At 43.1% G+C, this 14,652-nt stretch overlaps 1 long non-coding RNA gene across 2 annotated transcripts; it reads right to left on the minus strand.

The window, feature by feature from the left end:
* Positions 1-10,275: 10,275 nt before the first annotated feature.
* LOC134426403 (uncharacterized) lies at positions 10,276-14,159 on the minus strand. Of its 2 annotated transcripts, none has more exons than XR_010029977.1 (3): positions 14,059-14,159; positions 13,018-13,148; positions 10,276-12,464 (listed from the first exon to the last, which is right to left on the minus strand). It is a non-coding gene; the product is annotated as an uncharacterized LOC134426403 (long non-coding RNA). The 2 variants fall into 2 exon arrangements; XR_010029976.1 differs by having other exon boundaries at positions 12,994-13,148.
* Between the last annotated feature and the right edge of the window lie 493 nt (positions 14,160-14,652).

A 14,652-nucleotide genomic window follows, 5' to 3' on the forward strand; every position in this document is an offset into this window, starting at 1 on the left:
TCCCTTGACAGTTGTTTTCATAGAATATTTGACTTTTTGTCACTTTCATGTGTGTTTCAGTCTCAGCTAATGTGGGAATCTCTGCTTCCCACTCTAGGGAGACCCAGCTCCTGGGACTTCATCTGAACTAGAAATGATCATCTGTGTTATTCAGAAACCTTTATGTAAATAACACTCCTGACACACATCTGCATAATGAGGCTCCCCCATGAATATCACATCCTGTGGCTTACAGTAAAGTATTAATTGTTCTATGACATATTCTGAATTCCCACTGGAATGCAGCTTATGTCCAATGAGTTTCTCTTTGTTTTTCACTCCCTGCATTATATGCAGATAAATTCATCACAATCCTATTAATCAATGCTTCCTTCTAATGAAATATTAGAAATTTCCTTCCAATTAAATATTATCTTCAAAATCCATGGTAAGAATAGCAAGAAGTACCCAGAGAGCTTTGACTGGTACCCTCTTCTGCAGGGCATGTGTAATTTGCTCATTTAATAATGGTTTTAAAATGTTTAAAATCTAAACAAAACAACAAGTTCCTACTCTTGTATTCAGGTGTGACTTATCCATCTCTCATGATGAGACAGGCACAATAATTATATAAGCCCTTGGGCCAGCAAACATGAGCATTAAAGTGAATTATGACAAGATCAGACTGCTAAGGAAAGCCACAGTTATTTTGCAGAAATGGGGCCAAATTCTACTCCCCTGAAACTGGTCATGATGCTACAGAAGTCAGCATTTACCTTCCTGTGAAATTTGCTCTGGGCAGCCTAATGTAAACTTGGGATTTTAGCCCTGTCATACTTGTACACTCTGCTGCCAAGAAAGCAGCACAGAATTATGATAATTTTTCAGTTTTACATTGCAAGTGCACCTTTAATGCTCTGTGAGGCAATGGGAACAAAACAAGAGATGGCTGGGATACACATATTTAAAATACATGTGGTTTCCAAAAGCACAGCATAAAGGGGGGAAAGTGAGAGAATTCTACAGCTACAATAGTTTGACCAAAGATCAGAGAAGTCAATGGGAGCCTTTCCATTTTTCATTCAGTGAGATTTAGATCAGATCCCTTTGGGGACTCATAATGAAGTTTATTTCCATTATAAATATACAGTTGATATGTCAAATTTTACTACCATCATGAGAAAACGATTACACACAGAGTCACAGCCCAGCTGAAATTCACTTGAAAGAAAATTGCAGCGAGTTACTAGTGCCAAGTTTTAAAGGGAATGACATTTGACAAGAAAAACATTCATACTTCTTAGATATAATCACTAAATTGTATTCTTTCTGTGGTGATCAGTCTATTGCACTCATTAATGAGAAATCTGTCCTGCTCAAAAATTGATCCTTACTGACCTTTGCCATATCTTCCTCCTGATCTTAGCAGATGACTTGACAGGAGGAAAAAAAATATATATTTTTACACTAAAATAGCCAAATGTTAGCAGAGTTTGGACTGGTGGATGAGCTGCAACCAACTCATTTTGAAGTAAATTTTTGGTTGTCTTTTCCAAATTAGCTCCTTTTTCTTTCCTTCTAGTGAAGACAAAGCATTAATGCAAAGGGAATAACTTTTTTATGATCATAAACCAGACAGTCTGATTTATGGCTTCTTTCTCTGGGTGTTACATTTATATTAACCATATCCTAATTTGGGATCAACCACAGCTTTTGTGAAGACCTCTGTACTTAAAAACTTAACAAACTCAACCCAACATGTTATTAATTTCACAGGAAATTTGCATGGAAAAGAGTCTTTGACCATTTTTACATCAGAATCTATTCTTTTCTGTTTGAGAAATGAAGTGATTGACACACTTTTATCAAAACTCAGAATTTTCAACCATTTCTACTCATTATGAACATAATTTGGTTTTGGTGGGTGGAATTCTCATTAGTCTCTGAGCTGGCTGGCGTGTTTTGATAACTGAAAAACAAAGTCAAAATCTCAGCAATGTGAAAGCAAGTTTGTTTATTTTCCCAAACGACCCTATTGAAATTTTCTCCCCAAATTAAAAACACTCCAATACATATTGATAAGTTTCACATGCCCCTAACTTTGAGGGACACCAGTCATTCTGATTTGAAATCATTAAGCTCTCCCTATATTTCATATTCTCCCATTACTGTAATCATTGACAGGTTGTAAAGAGGATGCAACAGACTGAAGTCTAAGAAAGAAATACAGCAAAGAGATGGAGGAGTGTTTTTTATCTGTCTGTCTCCTCAAGTCTTCAGATGGTGACTAGATGCCTACAGATAAGACTTTTCTTAATCAAGGAATTAGAGAATTCTGCAGTTAAATGACATTGAGTGAGTCATAGAGGAGATCAGATCATCTTCAGTTGTTGGAATTTGCATCCCTCTGAATACAGATAATAATTTTCCAGGAGTCAAAGACCAGATCTTTCTAAATCAGTTATTTTGGTGGGAAGAGGAGCTTCAGGGCTCCTATGTGTCACTTTCAAAGGTCCCAAATGTTAGAGCAGACCCGGGGCAATGCGACAGAAGCCACTGGCTGAAATTCTGTCTCCAGTGAGCCCAAGGGGGATCTGAACTCAGTGTGGCCATGTTACCACCCAGGGTGACAGTGGGAAAATTGCCAGCCTAAACCAAGAGAAAGCAATATATTTAACCCCAGGAAGCAAAATAGAATAAAATATTCCAGTCTCCAGTCCCTCATCTCCCCACAGAGCCTCTACCCCAAGCCAGAGGTATGAGCCAAATGGAGAGTGCCATCAGATTTACAGGTCTGTCAGGGTGAAAGGTGTTTGGGGCAAGCGTCAGCAGAAGACATCTGTGGGGCAGGGAGGTCTTTTTCTTTTTCTAATACATAAAATGGGTAAATAAATGCAGGAAACGGAGGCTACAGCCATGAGACACGAAAGCAATGAGAAATTGCATAAATTAGAGAAAACAAAGTTAAACAATAGGCTCACAAAATCACAGAATGGTTGAGGTGGGAATGGTTGAGGGGCTCTGGAGGTCGCCATGTCCAGCCCAACCTCAAGCAGGGTCAGCTAACTGAGGCTGCCCAGGGCTGTGTGCAGAGAATCCCATTCCACAGACACATCCAAGGCACACTCCAGCCCTCACCATCCCCATTCAGGGATGCTCCCACCAGCCCTTCCCTCCAGGGGCAGACTCCTCCCCAGCTCGCTCAGTTCTGCTGTTTCTCATTCATTAATGGATCTCCCACGAGGAATTTCTTGACTTGCAGGTAGCTCATAAACCCACAGTTTCTATGGGAGTCAGGGCAGAGCTTAATTCTAGTTACAGGAAACAGGAGGAAGAAGGGCAGGCTCCTGAGCTGTTTTACTGTAATTTAAGTAGGCTTCCAAGGCACAAGGAGCTGGCAGCCATGTCAGAGGTTACGAGGAGTTTCCATACAATTGCAAATCCATATTTCTCCGTCCTCATGCACCGTGGGAGAGGAGCAGCCAGGGCTAAGTGGCAGAAGCAGGAGGAGGAAGGGAGCTGTTAGCTGGCTCTGCTTTGTTTCTGCCTCATATCAGATCTTAAATTTGCAGCAGCGGCTTCCACAGCAAACTCCTTTCCAGCCTGACTGCCGAGAGATGGGAACCTTCAGACACAGGAGAGCAGCTGAGGAGGCAGAGGAGCAGCAAAATGTGTGGGGTCCCTCCATGGCCCAGCTTGGTTTCCTTTGCCTACAAGCCTGACAGGTTCCCCTAGGAGATAGAATATTTGGTTAATGGTTAATTTGTCATTTGTTATCAGGTGAATCCTGACAAACATTGAGACCGCACTGTGATTCTTTGATGAGCACCTGTGGTTTTTTCTAATTGGTCAAGATTTTCTCTGCTGGATATGTATTTTAAACTGCAAAAGAAATCAATACCCTACCAAACCATTTTATGATTGTAGACATCCCAAAGAATGTCACTGAATGAACTGAAGTAGTTGGGGCCATACTGTGACATAACACAGCACAATTGCTCTACTGAGATTGTTCCAGTTTTACATCCACTTATGTACCACCAAAGAAATCCATCCACTGTTCATATTTTAAATTATTATTTTAATTTTTTTTTTTTTTGCTTGACAACCAGCCTTTCCATCATTTTAGATGGTATTTCCTGTTTTAATCCATCCTGGGTACAATTGTCTGTTCTTTTCCTTGCAGTTCCCAGGGCAGATGGAAGAAAATGGGCATCAGTTTAGATTGTGTGTGCCAGGAAATATATAATAATGCCGTCATTCTTAAAACAACTCTGCAGCAGCAGGCTCAGACAGCTACAAAGTGGAGCACATGCATGGATTTGTCATCCTGTCTTACTCTTAAACAACATTGGCTTCTTTGTCAATTGTGAGGAAACAGGGGGAAAGCCCCTTGGAGATGAGCCACACGTTTATTTGTTCCTGAGCTCTGATAGCAATGTTGGCTGCAACACAATCCATTTTTTTTTTTAGAGGTGAGCATCTTGTGCAACTTGCTTAGAAAAGTCAACAGATGTGTTTGACAAATGCATTTTCTTGACACAAGTTGACTCGTGGCACCCAAGGGCAGGATGTGTGTGACAGCAGAAATGTGATGTTCCAGACAGGGCAGGAGTGCTGTCACCTGTTCCCCACATCCCCACTTCTGCTGTGGAAAAAAGCACCAACCATGGTGATGATGTTTGGGCAGCAGCGCCCTAGCACACCACTGGCACACAGTGAAGCAAACCTTGGGGAATACGTGAGCAGAAACTTCCTTTTCTGCTCTTCTGCTCCAATGCCCACCAATCCATGGTGCTGGATATCTGATGTTTCTATCCAAATAATGATTTAGTGAGGCTATGTCTTTTACCAAGCTCAGCTGAGTGTGGTGGGTCCTTCTGAGAGGGAACACTTTGCTCCACCTCCTCCTTTTTCACAATTAATCTCTTCAGAACACGGAGAGATTAATTTTGTCTCATAGACAAGTAAACACAGGCTCTGTGGGCCGAAAGTCCTACTGGCTCCCACAGCATCCCTTTCCACAGTGCCAGTGGGAAGAAGGTGCCTTCAGAGTTGTAGATTTTTCAATATTTCTGCCTTCATCAAATATTTGGGGGGGGGGGGGATATAATGAAAATATGTATTTCTAACTGCAAAGGGAGATGTTCTATTCTGGTAGATGCTCTGTTTTTCAGGCCCTGTGAGAGAAACAAAGTCCGGTGCTGAATTTAGGTGGTTGCATTCCCCGTCCTTACCTGTGCCAGAGGCTGAGCCATCCACACAGAGTTAAAGTCTGGTCACAAGGGCACACAACAGCACCTGAGGAGCTGTACTTGCACTGAGACATCCACAAGCACTTCACAAGGGGGATGGTAATATTTTTAATGCCTCCCAGCAAGCACATGTTAAGAGGTTTGGTAAGCCAATATGAATTCTGAAATGTACAGACACATCTGTGTCAGCCCCTAATGAAAAAGTGCCTCTGAAGCACTCCAGTAAAACACCTGCAGCCTGTGTGACTTTTGTGTTGCCTTTAGATGAACACATGCTCCCTTGTAAGAGCAGCCTTGCTGTTTAAATTAATGTACTTGCACATGATGGAGTATGAAAATGAGCACTGGTAATATTAGTGCTGCAAGTCCTGATGGCAAAACACATTTCCTTTAAAAATGGAATGTCACAACTGGTGGATGACATCTAATTGAGTGGCACACACATTAGCACATGCTTTTCTCAAAGTAGAATTACTTCATTTTAAGGAAAATATCTACAAGGGAAAGGAAGGAGATACACCCCTTCCTTTTTGGTGCATTAAGAAGGTTTGAGAATTCCCCACTCTCCTACTTGTTTCTTGAATTTCAGCTCCCCTAAAGTCAAAAGTAGCATTGAATGTCCATTTCCAGCACTCCTGTATCAAGGGAGGATTGCTGATGTCCCCAGCAAGAGTGCCCAGAACTACCAGAGAACCCTGTAAAGCAGCTGAGGCCAATTCCCAACATTTAGGCATAATTCAGGCCATCTTCTCCTAAAAAATAAATAAGAATAAACTGCATCAACTGCTGCTTCTTCCTGGACCCCCACAGCAAAGTGTCACTGGAACAGAGTCTGTGGTGCTCCTGAGCTCCCTCCCACTCAGCAGGTCTGAGCCTCCCTGTAATAGATTAAAATAAATAATGATGATAGGGAATTAATAGCTGACTAATTAAGGTTTAGAAAGACCAGCAAAATCATCCCAGAGCTAAGAAGCTTTCAACAGCTTAGGTTTGAAGAAAAGTTGACACATGAGCAATGTTTAGGTTCTAATCCTCCTGCATCCCATGCTCAGTCTCAGTGAGCGGAACATACCTCTGTATCTCTCTCTTCTCTTCTGGATTTTATAGCTCTCCTCATTAATCTTGTGTTTTCCCTTGGGTGAGTCCAGCTCTGTTACCATTGAGTCTCAAGGCTGGGAGAACCTGGAAAATATCTGCTGAATTTTCAACAAGTATTTGTCTCCCTCATCACAGCTCTTATTCCTCTCTTCCCTTAGGAAACATAACTCATTAAAGATCAAGAAGAGCTTAACTCAAATATAGGTTTTATTTATAGAATTTCCCCTTCCTCTCCCTCCCCATCTCCCCTTCACTTTTCTCAGTGTATTTTATTTTCACCAGCTGCACTATCCTCTCAAAAACAACTTTTGATCTCTGTAGCTCCATCAATGTTAAAGGAGCTATCCTGCATTCACAGGAAGAGTAAAGATCCCAGGTTTATGCTTCTTTATCATTTAACCAATAAAAGCTACAATTTACAGGTTCTGCAATCTTTCAAGCTTTCCTTAATAAGGGTACTTATCCTTGTCACAAAAGGTAACCTTAGGATTATACAAGAATAAAACTTCCTTTTGTCTTTTCTTCCAGGTGTCCATATGTCTGCAACGGGGAATCTGTCCAGCTTACAGAAACTTCCTCTCCTCCCAGAACTGCATACTGAGGCAAATTCCCAGCTTATTAAAAAATAGTTGTGTTATTTTGCCATCTTGTTTGTTCTGCAATTCCACTGTATTCTTCCTCTCTCTCTCTCTCTCTCTCTTATTTTTTTAAATTATGCCGCTGGCTTTTGGAGGAAAAAAAAAAAGGAAATGGAATAGAAAAAAAAGCCAAGAAATTTTAAAATGTATCTTTATTTTGGGCTGTGTGTCAAAACTTCCAAACTTCTGTAGGAATTGATAGGAACATCCCAATATTCAGATGCTATTTGTCCAGTGAAGAGCTGTTTGCATGAGGAAGTACACAGAAGCTTCCAAAAAACCCCTAAAGATCTTAAAGTATGTTATAAAGCTTCTCTTCAGCTTCTGACAGAGTTCCTTAAGTTCACTGCTGCTGAAGTCTTTTCCAAAGTAAATGAAATCAAAATTGAAATGGCTAAAACTTGAGTAACACTGTCCCAGATTTTAATGTGGTTCAAACACTCAATTTCAAAGTTTAGCTTAGTTGTTTTAGTTTTCCTGAATGATTCCTAAGACAACTTTTCAATTCAGTGGTGGATTTTCTTTGGTTGTTTGGTTTCTTTTTTTACCCCATCTTATAACTTCCTAGATTTTGAAGGCAAAAGCCAGTTATGCCGTGATCCAGGAAACTGCTCCTTCAAAATAAAGGAAAATGTTTTGGTCTGTGGCTTCTTTCATGAAGACACAAAACTGACCATAACAACATCTTTTTAGTTATACTTCATCCTTCATTATTTTTGAAGGAAAGGATTGGCAGAATTCCTTATATCCTCCTTATATCCTTATTCCTTATATCCTTTCTTCTTTGAATGCTATGAAAGTATTCTAGAATTTTTTTCCTTAATATACACTTGTGAAAAAATTGAAAAGACACACACACACAAAAAAAGAAAAGAAAATTGAAAAGACAGTGCAATGTTTGTTGGTGAATCACCCAAATGGCACCCAGACTCCAACACAACATCGTTGCGTAGCTGTTTGCAGCTTCACTTAATTGAATTTTGCAATGCAGTTTCACAATGCCACTTTGTAAGGCTTTCTTTGTAAGAGTCCAGTTCCTCAGCATTTAAAAACCCCAGCTAGGCTCTGGAGAGGAGGATTTCAGCTCTGCCTGCTCCTGGCTTTCCACCATCTCTCCCTGCTCCGCGTTGCTGGCGGAGCGATCGCGCGGCTCGTCGCGGGGCGCGGATGGAGAGAGGCATTGCACCTCCCTGTCCTGACACATTTTTATCACTTAACATCACATAGAAAACCAACAGACAGCCCCTTTCAGTCACCCACAGCCCCTGGTGCCTCCTCAGTGCTCAGAGCTTGTGGGAACCCAGAACATCCCTCTGGCTGTCCAGAATGGCCAAGACCCCTGCCAGGGGGCTCAAAGACCCTGGCACAGAGCCCAAAACAGCTGTGGGTTTGGTTGTGACCCGTGGAGCAAATTTCCAACCTTATATAAAGACCAGCAAACCACAACAGTTTAAGTAGAATAATAGTGAGGTTATTACAGGGTGGGAAAGTAGATTTTGGGGTTTCTGGAATGGGGGCTCAGGAGACAAGATGGAGAGATCTGAGCATGTCCAGCCTTCCTCCTTCTTCTTCTTGGCCTCCATCTTCTGCTGTGATGTTGGCACTTTTGGATTGGTTTAGAGTAGAAGCTCACTGTCTAACAAAGGTGATAGGTATTGGAAAGTTATTGCAAACATTGTACACGTAGTTTTTAGTATAAAGACATAACACTGCCCTGGGGGCAGGCAGAGTGCCTGGAACTGTCCTGCTGGATGGACCTCAGCAGGGCAGGAGAAAATTTTTATAGATAAGGAAGAATGAACAACCTTGAGGCTGAGAAATGAAGAGCTCCAACTCATTCTTCAAGTGCTTGGGCTGGGAAAAGAGACTTTTAGCACCAAAAGATCCCGAGAAGTGCTCACAGTTTTACCGTGGCCTCTGCGCTTCTCCTGCACCGCCACAGCAAAGCCGTGAAGTGGCTCTCTGGCACAAATCTCGCTGTTTTGGTAAACTTTTCAAACTTTTCAACCCTCCTGCCAGGCCAGGATGCTGAGAGCTGGGAAGAGCTCGTTATGCCTTAATGGCCTGAGTGGGTCCAGCGTAGGGCTGGGAGTACAAGTGTTTATGGAAGGATGAAAAGCAAAAAAAAAAGGAAAAAAAAAAGGTTTTTATGGAGGAAGGTATGATGTCACCCGGACCACAGCCTATTTCTGGAACTAAGCTGTGAAACCCATGATACATTTTGACACATAAATGTTGCCAAGGAAAACTGATAATATAATTGTTAATACGGTCACAGCCAACTGTTTTTCAGATAAGGAGTTAAACCCTTCTGTGCAATACAGTATTTGTGGAACGTAGCACCTAGTCATTCCATGCTTTCATTGGCTCTGGGATTACTTATATCATATTTAAATAAAAGGACTAGATTATTGGGTACCATAAGAACAATGCATTGCTTATGGGCTCGCAGCGTTTATCTTAAGTCAATACAAAAGTTTTAAGTTCTAAAGCCTGTGTCAAGGGCAGTGAAACAAGGGCCACATTCAGTGAACTAGTGATTTGTTTGTTTCTTAATGGACATTTAAGTATCTTATTTTGGGGACTCAGATATACTTAGATGACTCAGTTAAATACAGCTTAATTTAAAAAAAAATGGTGTCTGTCTGAGGAACCAAATCTGATAGAAAATATTAAAAGTTATTATGTGCAATTTGTTCTAGATAAGGCTAATGATCAAACAACTTCCTCATCTCTGCCACAGCACAATTTCCCCTGAGATAGAGGTCCATTTTTGCATCCTTCATATGAGCTTTGTTCGACAGGGCTCCACAATGTAATTATAGAGTTATTAGGAGTAAGTAATACCAGAAAAGAAGTGATACTTTATAAGTGCAGATATGGAAGGGAAGGGATAGGTTCAGATATGAAACAGAGAGAGACACTGTAGCCCAGAGACATGAGAACTGCTCAGAGGGGCTCAGGACACAGAGGCAGAGAAGGACAGCCAGGACTCGAGGTGTGCAGGGAACGAGTGGAGCACTGAAGGGTGAAGTCTGGGCATGAGAAACAAGTAGAACATCTCTGCTACCTGCAAAAATGCAGGCAGGCCAGAGTTTAAAAGATGTTTAGGTGACCACTTAAGAGTTTCAGAGAACCAGAAGTGTCCCTGAGTCTTAGACGCTTAAGTTCTCCTCAAAAGCTTATAATGTCCTTTGTTTGCATATTTACAGGCAGACACTTTTAAGTAAAGGATTATAAAATGGTATAATTCTTTAAATCAATACTTTCTACTCTTTAATTCTGACAATTCTGATTGCAATGAAATAAAATTATTTTTTTTTATCCTGGTTTATAGTGGATCCCTGCAGTTCATTTGCAGCTATGGCCAATTTACTCTCTCATAGAAAGAAAAATAGGTCTCTGGTTGAGTGTTTCCTTCAAACACAGAATAATGAACACATCTCTTTACTGCTGACCCTCTCCCCTCCCAGTGTGAGAATGGAGTGAGTGAATTTGGCCACGAACCTGCTGTGCTCCTGACTTTGATGGTGTCTGAAGGTCCATGAACAATTCAGCTGGGAGTGATTTGTGCTGGTGCTATTTCCATTTCCCCAAAATCAGCTTTCCTGCCACGATGTGATGCTGTGCTGTCCCTGGAGTGGGGTGCAGGGTCATTGGAGGCTGGGTCTGCATGTCCAGATTCCATCTGGTGCTGCCTGTGGCAGAGCTGCCTTGGCTGTGGTGTTTTCCCAGCTGCTTTCTTGGCCTCCAGGAGCAGCTCTCCATGTTCCAGTGTCTGTACCACATGATTTCCCCACGGTGGGAAGCGTGATGATGTGACCAGTGAGCTCCATCAGATGGTGCTGAGTGTAGTTAAGGAAAATAACATCTGAGAAAGGATCACTTCTACCTCCTTGAGCCCAGTTCTTTCTGCCAGACAGTCTCTTCCCAGCTGTTTCTTCATATTGCCCAGCAGGGCAGCTTGTCTTTGACTTCCCCTGCTTAGTAGATCATATCAAACCATTTTACTAAACTAGCAGAAAAGTTTGGAGTCTGCTGTCCTCTGATTCCCTGCCTTGAGCCAGAGTTTCTAGTTGTTTGTCCAATGTACGCTGATTTATCTTTTCCTTCCTCAAGTAGCAATTTCCCAAATAATGGGTCAGGGCTGAGTGGCAGCGTGGAAATGGGTGGCCAGAAGATGTTTTTACATATTATTCCTCCTTTCTGAAGACAGGCCATGAATTTCAGAGGACTGAGGGCTGCTGCCAACTCAGTATCAGCTCAATCCCCACCTTCACTGTGTGTCGTTCCCCCAAGAGCAGCAGAGTGCAGCCCTGCCTGCTGGAGCTTGGATTTCTGTGTAATTGCTTCCCATGTTGCTGAATTTACAAGGTCAAATTACACACCCTGGCTTCAGCAGGGACCTTTCCATTGGCACGGTGCCAATCTGGTGGCCAGGTGTCTCCCATTAAATAAAACCCAACTCACCCACCCATGTTCTTGGGCCTCTGGTCTCCTCTTGTTGGAGACCCCCTGCTCTAGGAGATTAATTGAGGTCTTCAAGATTTGAGCCTATAGGAAACACAAAGACTTGGGCAGAAGTTAGGCCAGATGAAGGCAGAAGTTATTAGAGGGAGCAGGGCATGGTCATTTGGAAAGATTTAGTTATATGTTGAGTGAGGAGGTTTAACTGGGGACAACGCGGATAATCCTGTGATGCAGAGATGGAAAATTTGCATTTATACCCTGAACATCAACTGTTCCTGCCAGTTGTGGGAATTGTAACACTTGTGGGAAACAGGTGCTTGCTCACTCCAGTGTTCACAGAACTCTCTTCCCCACAAGCCCCTCAGCTTGCAGAGAAAAAGCTGTTTGTACATAAAGAACTGTTACGCATGTTTCAGATTCTTAATGTCTATGAAGTTTCAATTACCCAGTAAAGAAGGAAAAAGAAAAAAAAAGGGTATCATGAGTATCATGTGACCAATTCATTTAAGAAATTATATGGCCCCTCAACACTCGGGGATCTGTGTGTAGCTGGCCCTGCTATGCTTGTTTTCCTCTCGTTACTGACCTCTTTGTACAGATGGGGACCGAGAAGTGAAAAGATGAAACACCCTGTGACAGCCAAGCAGGGAAACTGTGGCTGAGTCATGGAGAAACTCACATTTCCCAAGGATTAAGCACTGAAAGCCATCTGTAGGTGACAGAGGAACCGGGCAGGGAAAGCCCCAGCCGTCTGCAGAAAGCCAGAGATAAGGGAAACATCTTAAGGGCTGGTGCAAAGGTAGAGTGAACTGGTCTCTCTGTGTGATTAAATGATCCCCATCAGCCACGGTGTCACAAACAGAAAACATGTGGGCATTGCTGCCATTCCTCAGCCCTCAGCAGCCTGCTCTCCTCAGCACTCCTTGAGAGTCCCACCTCTCTCTGAGGCACTTGCAGAGTTCACAACATCAGCAGGAATTCACGTTGGTCGCATTTGCCTTGTGAGTTGTAACAGGTAATGATGCTAGGGAAAAAAATAGGAAGGCAAAGGTATAATAAAGCAATCCAAAATATTAGTTTGGCATGTCCCCTTGCTCCCTCTCTCCTGATATATCACATGGTCAGCGTGGCAGATGGCACCATGGACTCTGATCCACCACCAGGAGGGCGGGAGCTGCTGTCAGCAGCAGCTGTGTTCAGGGTGGGATTTGTCTTGGATGGAGAGAGTGTCTGTCTTGGCAGTGCCTGATCTGTGGGACATGGCTCTCCACCACCCCCATATCCCCATCCTGCCCCTGTGCCAAGAGCCAATTCCATCACTTATGTGTACACAACCCAAAAACCAGGAGGGGGCCACAAGCAAGGAGGAGACAGAAGTGTGGGTGGGGTTGGATGGACAGCACTGGAGACCAGAATAGTGGTGCTGAACCCATTAGCAATAATAAACTAATTATCTTTGCCCAAACCACCATTAGCAAAGTGATTACCACCAAAGGAGTGATTTCTTTGGGACAACATGGTCAGGCCATGTGTTGGTGGGGGACACTGCTGACCTGAGGCCTCTTCCCTTGTCTCACCCACAACCCGGACAGAAATCTCTTCCTCCACGTGTTGGGGCAGATTCCAGCACTTCCATTTCAAAGGCAATGCCAGCTGAGAGCAGGTTTCTGTTCCATGGCAGTGTGGGGATCATGCTGCTTTCTTGTGGCTGTGGATGGTGACGGAGAAAATAATTCGATAAGTCTGCAGAATGTTTTTATTGTCATGTCAACAAAATATTTTCTGCCTCCACAGACTGTGGAAGTACTTAGCATGCAGCATCCATCCAGTTTTGGAAAACACTTGAAAACCACCGACAGAATCTCACTATTCCTTTTTTTAGCTCCATAATGAAAAAGCAAACAAGAAATATGCTGATTCCCAAAATGAACTAATTTTTTTTTTCTGAAGCAATTTAATTTTTTAGCTTTGATCTGATACCAGAACCCAAAGGACTTACTTGCTATTTCTAAATAATGAGTCTAATGTTTATGCTCTGAGCCTGAACTTTTCTGGTTTTGGAAAAAATGTGACTTTACATAAAAGTCCTTTGATTAAGAGATCTGCAGTCAGAGGAGTTTTCGATACAATAATGAAAAGGCCTTTCAGATCTCTCACTCAAACACTGCTCAGCACGATATTACTCAAGAAGGGAAGAAGCCGACAGAACAATCACACTATTAGTCTTCGCCTTGCCAAGTGTTGTGTTAGTCATATTCCTATGGTAAAATCTCCCAGAAGTGGCTCAGAGAAGCCTTACAGCGCATGGAGCAATGCATGCCTGCAAATGCACCCTGACCTGGGTGGTCTGTCACCCTGGCTCCCTCCTTTGATTGTTATTTAACCCTGTTTCATTGAGGCTTCAGGAGGTGATTGCTGTACAGAGGCAAAGTGTTTGGAGGAGAAACAGAGGCTATTTCCTCCTGCTGTAATCCAAATTCCCCTGCAGCAGGGATGATACCTACAGCAGGCTGCAGCAGGCGTTTGCTCCCGGTAAGATCAGGGCGCAAAGCACAGCTCTTGCACAGTGAGATCCCATTCCCTGCCCCATCAGAGCACGCTGTTTGCAGTGCACCCACCTCTCTGGGTGCCAGCAGCACCCTGGGCTCACCCCAGCTCCTGCCAAGGTCACCCTGCTGTCCTGGTCCTGCTGCCCCAGACGTGGGATGGAAACAGTGACTCTGGCACTCGCTAAGTAGGTTGAAGTTTGGAAGCAGAGTGCCTGTGTTATTTATGCAGAACTGACATGTCTCTTTGTCCTGAGCCATGTGGCCCAGATTCCAGCCCTTGTATCTACAAAACATTACTCATGTGCCCGCTCCTCCTGCAGGTCCTTGATTCCAACGGGATTACTCACATGTGCACGCATACCCAGGACTCTGCAGGGCAGGGGCAATTCCTGCTGCCTTCAGCTGATTTACACAACCACTCTGGAGATGAAAATCTGACACAGGAGCAGCTCAACAGGAAAAGGAAAATCAACCTGATACCTCCTCTGTGTTCCTCTTCCACATTCCCCTCTCCACTGTCTCTGGGGCAGCCTGCAGGAGGGTCTGCTCCCCTCTACCATCAGGGCATCGCTGCACACTAGGGGTTAAAATGAGAAAGCACTTTGGTTTTGGAGATTTATTGCCTTCCTCCTGCTATATTTGTAAAGCTCATCATTAAGGTCA

The sequence above is a fragment of the Melospiza melodia genome, chromosome 18 (assembly GCF_035770615.1).
Source record: "Melospiza melodia melodia isolate bMelMel2 chromosome 18, bMelMel2.pri, whole genome shotgun sequence".
NCBI lineage: Eukaryota > Metazoa > Chordata > Aves > Passeriformes > Passerellidae > Melospiza > Melospiza melodia.